A 7,413-nucleotide genomic window follows, 5' to 3' on the forward strand; every position below is an offset into this window, starting at 1 on the left:
GATCGTTGAAAGCCCAGATCGTAATCGTGATTAAAATTCGATTAATTGAGCAGCCCTATTTTGGAGTGGGCCTTACAGTCAGTAATAAAGATTTAAATCAGTTGTTTGTTGGGAGGAGGTACACTACATGCAGGTGATCTCACCTTCCAGCTGAAAATAATTATCAAATAACACCCTCATACTGAGCTGTGTAAGAAATCAGCGATGCAGTGGTTTCTGTGCTCGAGCTCGTAAAAGTGTGACGAATGATTGAGCTGCTTCTTTGAGCTCAGGTGTTGAAGCACTTATCTGCACAATCTCACACACACACACACACACACCTTCATACATCAAATTACTTTTTGCACAGTGTTCAGTTTTTTGCACAACCCACTGTCATTGTTGCACCTTTCAATTGCACTGTCTTGTGTCTGTATCGTTCTATTCTGTCTGGTGTTGCACTGTGTTTGTTTTGTTTTTTGCAATTTTTGCACACTTGCACTTTATGTAGTCCTGTGTTGATTGTCTGTTATATGTAGCACCATGGTCTTGGAGGAACACTGTCTCGCTTTACTGTGTACTGTACCATTGCACATGGTTGAAGTGACAATAAAGCCACTTGACAACTTGATCCAGCTGTGCAGGTATGACAGAAGCTGGTCTCAGGATGACTCACAGCTCTGCACCAGGACACTCCCTCATGCTGTAAAAGTTAGAGCCGAAAAATCCCCAAACTTGTTGCACCTCCTCCTCAGAGTGGGACTTAGTTGCTTGGCACATCTGTAAAGGGTCCTGCTGCTTCATTTTAGTGATGTCACCGAGGTTCAGCGCACAAGTGGTCAACCGTTAAACTCGCGGTCCCAGCCAAAGGAAAGTGAAACCATCCACCTGGGATAGATGGAGTGGTCCCAGGTCTCTACAGCTGCAGATAACACAGCGGAGAGCAGGAATCCCAAATCACCTTCACAGGTAACTGTAAGCAGGACTGACCCGTATACAGCCAGGAGACCCAGAAAAAGTCCCCACATTTTATTTCCTTCTGTCAGCGGCACCACATTTAAAACATGTTAACGAGACGGAGGCAACGCTGTAGCTCCACAGACTCACCAGCATCTCTGGAATGGCTCGAACTTTGCTGGACTGTTGATGAATAAATTTATGTGAGATGTAATTAAGACACTTTATCAGAGGGAAAGTGTGACTTTAGACCAGGGGTGTCAAACTCGCAGCCCTGGGTCCCCTTGCAGCCCACGTGTTGTTGAATTTAATGTTAAAATAAGTTCTTTAAAAAGCAAAAAAAATTTTAATATGAAGGCAATATGAGCAGAGAGTACAAACATGTTTAAGGATTGACTGTGTTAGTAAGAACGTTATTTGTAAAGAAAACACCACCAGTCAAAAACTAACGTGTAAAGTGTAAAAACTAATGTCTGTCTTATTTTGTTAAATACGAACAAAATTATAGGAGATGTGCTGCCATGTGTTTGGCCAGAAAGAGAGTAACAATTTATTTATTTGGTAGTTCATTGTAAGGCTTCAGTTAGTTAAGAGTGAGGGGGGAAACAATTGTGTTCACGTTTTCAGTTTTGTCTTTTTATACAATATTTGAAATCTAAAAAACAAACAAACAAACAAAAGACACTACATTTTTGGAAATATTTGTGGGTGTTTTCCTGTTTGTTTGTTTTTTAGTACTACTTGAAAACACTAAAGTGAGCTTCAGGTCATTTAAGTTTGAGACCCTTGCTTTAGACACTCGAGCCTGACATCAGCTGCACAATGTTAGCTTATAACCAGCTGCTGCTGTTTAGCTGGGTCGCTGTCAGCTGTGGGGAGACGTGAGGGTCACATGTCTGAGCAGCTGACAACGACGAGAATATATGAGCACGTTTATCTTTGTTTTCATGTGTTAGACTTCACTCAGGAGAAGCTTGAGGAGAAAGAGGATGAGGTGGAGATGAGACTGATGAAAGTGGTACCTGTGATGGTTAAATGAAACCAATGATTGAAGGAGTGTGGACAGTGGTTGCAGAGCTGTGATGGTGTTTAAAGAGTTAACATGTCCACAGTGAGCTGCACACACAAGACTGCAGCTCCAACATCAACCTTCAGGTGTGTTAGCATCACGTCCACATTAAAACGATTGTGTAAACTACAGCCATCCCTCCAAAGAGCACTGACCTACATTCTCCCCCGACAGAACGGATGGTTTATGTGGAGGAACTGAATTAGCGCCTGCAAGGAGGAATGTAAAATCAAGAGGAGACCAGCCTGGAACCATGAACCAGGAAGAAAGAGGACGATTGTGTTTTCTGGAGCCTTTAAACAGCAGCTGGAGCTTCTGGCTGTGTCTCCAACATCAGGTTCCACTTCAATCCAATAATTCGGATCCCGCTGATGTTTTTCCAAGCCAGGACATTCCTGCTCTGACACCCGATCTGTCAAATTACCGGCTACGAGCCACAGGAACAGATGGCATCACGGGCACCGGTCTGCAGAAATGCCTCGACTCAAATCACCTGCCAGCCTCCTGCAACATCACACACTGAGCTCAGGCGGCATGCCGGAGTCACGTGACCCACCGTCGCCATGACCATTAATCTTAATTGGAACCCACCTATAAAACTTTCATGTTAAACATGAACCCCTGCGGCAGGAGATCTGTGACAGGAAGTGAGGTGACCAGGCGCCTTGTATAACATCACTACTGCATTTAGATTCAGAGAGACAAACAGGCTGCTTGGTCGTCCTTCCGACTCAAAAACCTAAAAATAGCCCTGGAGTGTTATTAAGCCGATGTCACTGTCACTAAAGCAGAAAAACAAAAATAATCTGAGTGGTGGGCGCTCACTGAGTACTGACCTCCTGTCAGAGTTTGGTTTTCTCCGGAGGCTCGAGCTCTGAGTCATGATGATTTTAGTCTGAGGGCGAGCGCCGGCCTCGTCCTCAGCTCTACACCACAGGTAAGAGTCCAGGTAGAGGCTGTTATCAGGTGTAACAGAGCGGTGAAGTCGGGCCTCTGAGACACAGAGAGCCCTCATCTTCAAACACCATCAGATAAAGAGCGCTGCCACTTCCTGCTCCTCTGCGCCTCTACATGTGACAGGTGCGCTGGGAGCTTGAGCTGACAGTGGAGACCGGTCAAAGGTGAATGACCTGAGGTTAAAAGCAGCCAATCACAGGACTTTAGCCCTGTGCTGACATCACACACAGACAGGTTAGACTCCCGCTGTGCTCACCTGAGCCAACACTCTGAAAATGACGCTGGAGTGTCGACCAATCACCCGGAGGCAAGCATTCAAAATAAGAAGCTGGTAAAAAGGTGGGTGGGGCATGCTGCAGCAGATTGTTTTAACTATTAATTATAATAAAAAAATTTAAAATGAGGCTTCCAAAGCCACTACAGAGAGGAACTTGTGGTTCAGCCCCAACACATGATCAGCTCATTGTGCTGAAGAGGAAGTAAACCAGCGCTGTGATGGCTATAAACAACGCCATGATTGAGCGTTTTATTGTAATTGGTGGAAACGCTGTCAGCAGCTGGCCGTCACCCTGACATCACTTCCGGTTCCCTCAAGGACACTGATCAGGCTTCACCACCATCCTACTGACCTGCATGACACTTAAATTTCCTCACTGAGCACACTCACTAAATGTAAACGCATAAATAAAAATAATTCACTGCTCTGGTCATGTGACTCACCGGCTCTAAACTGACACCTCTCAGCATCAGTGCAAACGTTTAAAAACAAACCACTGAAAACGGCGAGGTTTTCCTCTCCTGAAGGAAACACACAGATAATAAGTGAGTTAGCTGGGTTTCATTTACCTGACAGTGCTTATGAAATAATCTAACACAGGTTAGGCTGATAAAGGTCCACCCTCACAGGTGAGTATTGATTACTGACAGATTGATTATTGGCAGCTTAAACCATCAGTTTTCAGTTCCTTTAGACTGTTATTACCACTGAGATGAACCACAATTGTTTTATTTCATTAACTCTGTTCCATCACAGTCTGGATATCTGTAAGAACACAGACTCTCAGGGGACTGTCTGGACCAGTATAGCTGTACAGTACACACCTACAGCAGCCGGCTAGGTTGATCTAACCCTGCAGTATTTCAATCCAAAGTTTTATTATTGTACAGGCTGTGTGGACCCTCTGATGCTCATATTATCCTTCAGTATGTTGATCATGCTTATTTGCTGCCTGCGTTTGTACTGACAGTGTGCAGAGATGATGCAACAGAGACGGTTCTCAAATTTAAATGTCAAACCTTCTTCTGAAGTCTGAAACGTGACTCTGAGGTCAGATCACTCAGAGAAGTGTGAGCTTCATTTACTCAGCTTACCTGATTCACACACCTAATGGTCACCTGTTAACTTTGTAATAACTTATTTACATTTGGATGTTTATTTCACTTAAAAAAAATAACGGAACATTTCCATTAAATATATTATTTATATTTAAAATAAATGTACCTTTAACTTTAAGGACATTTAGTAAGGGAAGTCTAGTGTGTGCTGTTAAAAGCATGCTCAGCAGTTTAAAGGTTATCTGAGAGTCTGAAGGGTGCTTCATTTATCAGACATTAATATAAACAAATAGGCTTTATCTTTTATTTTAGGAGGTTTGGGCAGATTTAGGAGAGCTTAATGTTTACAGCTCTGTCATCGGTGGTGTTCAGGGTTAGCTGAGTGAATCACGAGGAGATTAATGCTCATACTTTACCTTTGAGGAAGTTTCACCATGTTTAAGGAAGACTGGTCAAAATGAAATTGAGATGAGCAGATAAAGAGTTTCTGCGGTAATAAATGGATATCTGCCTGCATAGACTGAGTTAGTTATTATTTATAAGGATGTTAACACACATACATAACGCTAGTTTTCATTTTAAGGAAGTCCTGGCATATTTAAGGGAACTTACAGGCACTGGAACTGTAATATGAGCTAATATGAGTGGTGTCAGCAAAGTTTAAGGGTAATTTAAACAAATAAGTAAATTTACTATTATTTAAAAGGACATTACTACCCACAAATATTGTTCTGTCTTTATTTTAAAGCAGTTTCGGTATATTTTAGCGCAGTCACAGACGGTCTAATACGAGCTAACCTGTGCTGTTGTAGTGTGAGTTTGATTTAAGGGAGGCCTGGCTGCTGTTGGAGGCTCCTCGCTGGTTCTGGGAGCTTCGGGCGGTGTGGGCGACATTTCGGATGTTACGTTGGCCGTTTTATAACTCTCTCAGCCCGCTGCTCTCTCACATTTTATCGGTGTGTCTCCGCGTTCTGACCGCCACTCCGGCTCACCTAAAAAGAAACCGACGAACAGCGACGTTTTCCCGCTAAGTTCCCCTCAGACGCGGGGTTAGCCCGGGCTGACACACGGAGCGAACTTTAACTTTAGGCCCGGTAACGGAACTTCAGCCGCCGCTCGGTCACTCTTGAACCAGAAATTTTGGTGAACTCACCGTCTGAAAACTCGACGTCAGAGTCCGGACAGCAGCTCCTCCGACCCGGCTGGACAAACCGGGGGAGTCCGCCTGGTGTACCGGAGAGGACGGGTCGCAGAGGAGAGCAGAAGCGGCGGAGGGACTCGGTGAAGTCCTGGTGCTGCCATAGAACGATGAGGTCACCGCGATAAAAATAACAGCATGGCGTCATCGTCAGAGCTGCGGCGCAACGGGCTCTTAAAGGCGCAGGCAGCGATGCAGTGCGCACGCGCAAAGTACTGCCTCTGGAAAAGCCCGAGAGTGCTGTGTCCTGCAAAATATAGTGTATATATACTGCAAATTATATTGCGAAATATACTGCAAGTTATACTGTAAATTATACTGCCAAATATATTGCAAGATATACTGTACAATATATTGCGAAATATACTGTATATACTGCGAAATATACTGTATATACTGCAAATTATACTGTGAAATAGACAGACAAGTTCACTGTACAATATACTGCAAAGTGTAAGTCACAGCAGAAGATGATCCTGGTTTCAGATGAAAGAAGACCTTCCATCTGTTCTCACCTGTTCCCCGCAGACACCTATAGCCTACTGAGTAGGCTATATGTGCCTACTCACTCATATGAGCCTGAAAGTTTACCCAGAATGCACTTTGTGAGGAACACAGATCAAACACGGACGCAGTTTTGCTCCTCTCCGTCACAGAAACAGTTTATTCAGACTTTGATCAATCACACAGGTGCTACTCACAGAATAAAAGTCCTGCTCTCGTGACGAATGCAGTGTAAACCTGATCTAACGGAGCCTGATAGTGTTTTTCAGGCTTGAGACTTTCATGTGCTCTGCTGCACTCAAAGTGTTGGAAAAACAGTGAAAGCATTAATCTGGAACCTGTGTACTTGGAGCACTGAAAATACTACCAGCATGCTGGTAAAATGTCAGATTGTGGTGGATGGGATATTTTTGTGTGTTTGTGTAACCTTGCTGATTGTGTAATGTTTCTGAATCAGCTAGTTGTCTTGGGATGCTGAGCACAGAGATGACAATGGAAGCGACACAAGCAGAAGAAAACTGAAAGCTCTCTCATACTGGAGCAATTAGGACGCATGGCTAACTCTCACTGATGAAGGCATCAGACAGACGGTTGTCATCTCATGCCTGCTTTCAGATGCTCTGAGCACGCTTGTTTCTTCTCACAGTAAAGACTTTCATCTTTGGCTCATCTCACGCCAACAGGTTTAAAATATAAATAATTAAAAGAATTTCTGGCTGCTGAAAAAGTAGCTGGAAATGCACAGGAAGAATCAACGGTGTTCAACAGACCAATCACAGCAGCTGCATCAACCTGACGTACAGGTACTTTTTTAGAGGTGCAGGTTAGGTTAGAGTGTGGAATTAGGGGAGTTTGTGGCTACATTGTAGTTATGATGCAGACCATAAATCTAAAGTAACGAACGCTAAAACACGCGTGAACAAGCTGTGAGAAGATTGGCAGCTCAGTTCGATTCAGAGAGAAGCTGATTGCTGAAGCAGACCAGAGATTAGGATCTGATCAACGAGCACAGAGAGTAGTGATGGGCTCACATGTTCTGCCTCGCAGCTGCTCTAAACGGTAAGCCTGAAAAATAATATCAGTGTTATGTCTTTTATTCTGACACAGTGTTTCACTACATCACTTTCTCTAATGGTACCGCAGGAGGTACAGAGGTCAGAGGTATAACCATAGCAACCAGTTAGAATCACACTGCATGAAGAGGTTTGATCGTAGCTCTAATGTAGTACAGGTACAGTCAAGATAACAGCCACACCTGAGGAGGAACGGCAAGTGAATGTGACAGTCATGGTGGTATCTGTGATGCAGAGACAAATCGAATCAAATCACTTTTATTGTCACGTCACAAGTGCAGGTACACTGGTACAGTACATGCGAATGAAATTCTTGTGTGCGAGTTTCACAAGCAACAGAG

General features: G+C 43.8%; 1 protein-coding gene across 1 annotated transcript in view; it reads right to left on the minus strand.

Annotated features, from left to right (window-relative positions):
* Positions 1-5,656, minus strand: part of dusp16 (dual specificity phosphatase 16) — a 17,845-nt gene extending 12,189 nt beyond the window's left edge. Inside the window, exon 1 of the mRNA XM_005734187.1 lies at positions 5,451-5,656. The gene's annotated coding sequence lies outside the window, so the exon portion shown is untranslated. The remainder of the gene's footprint in view (positions 1-5,450) is intronic.
* Positions 5,657-7,413: the final 1,757 nt, after the last annotated feature.

Source organism: Pundamilia nyererei, unplaced genomic scaffold, assembly GCF_000239375.1.
Source record: "Pundamilia nyererei isolate P.nyererei 1_Seehausen unplaced genomic scaffold, PunNye1.0 scaffold00057, whole genome shotgun sequence".
NCBI classification, from domain to species: Eukaryota; Metazoa; Chordata; class Actinopteri; order Cichliformes; family Cichlidae; genus Pundamilia; species Pundamilia nyererei.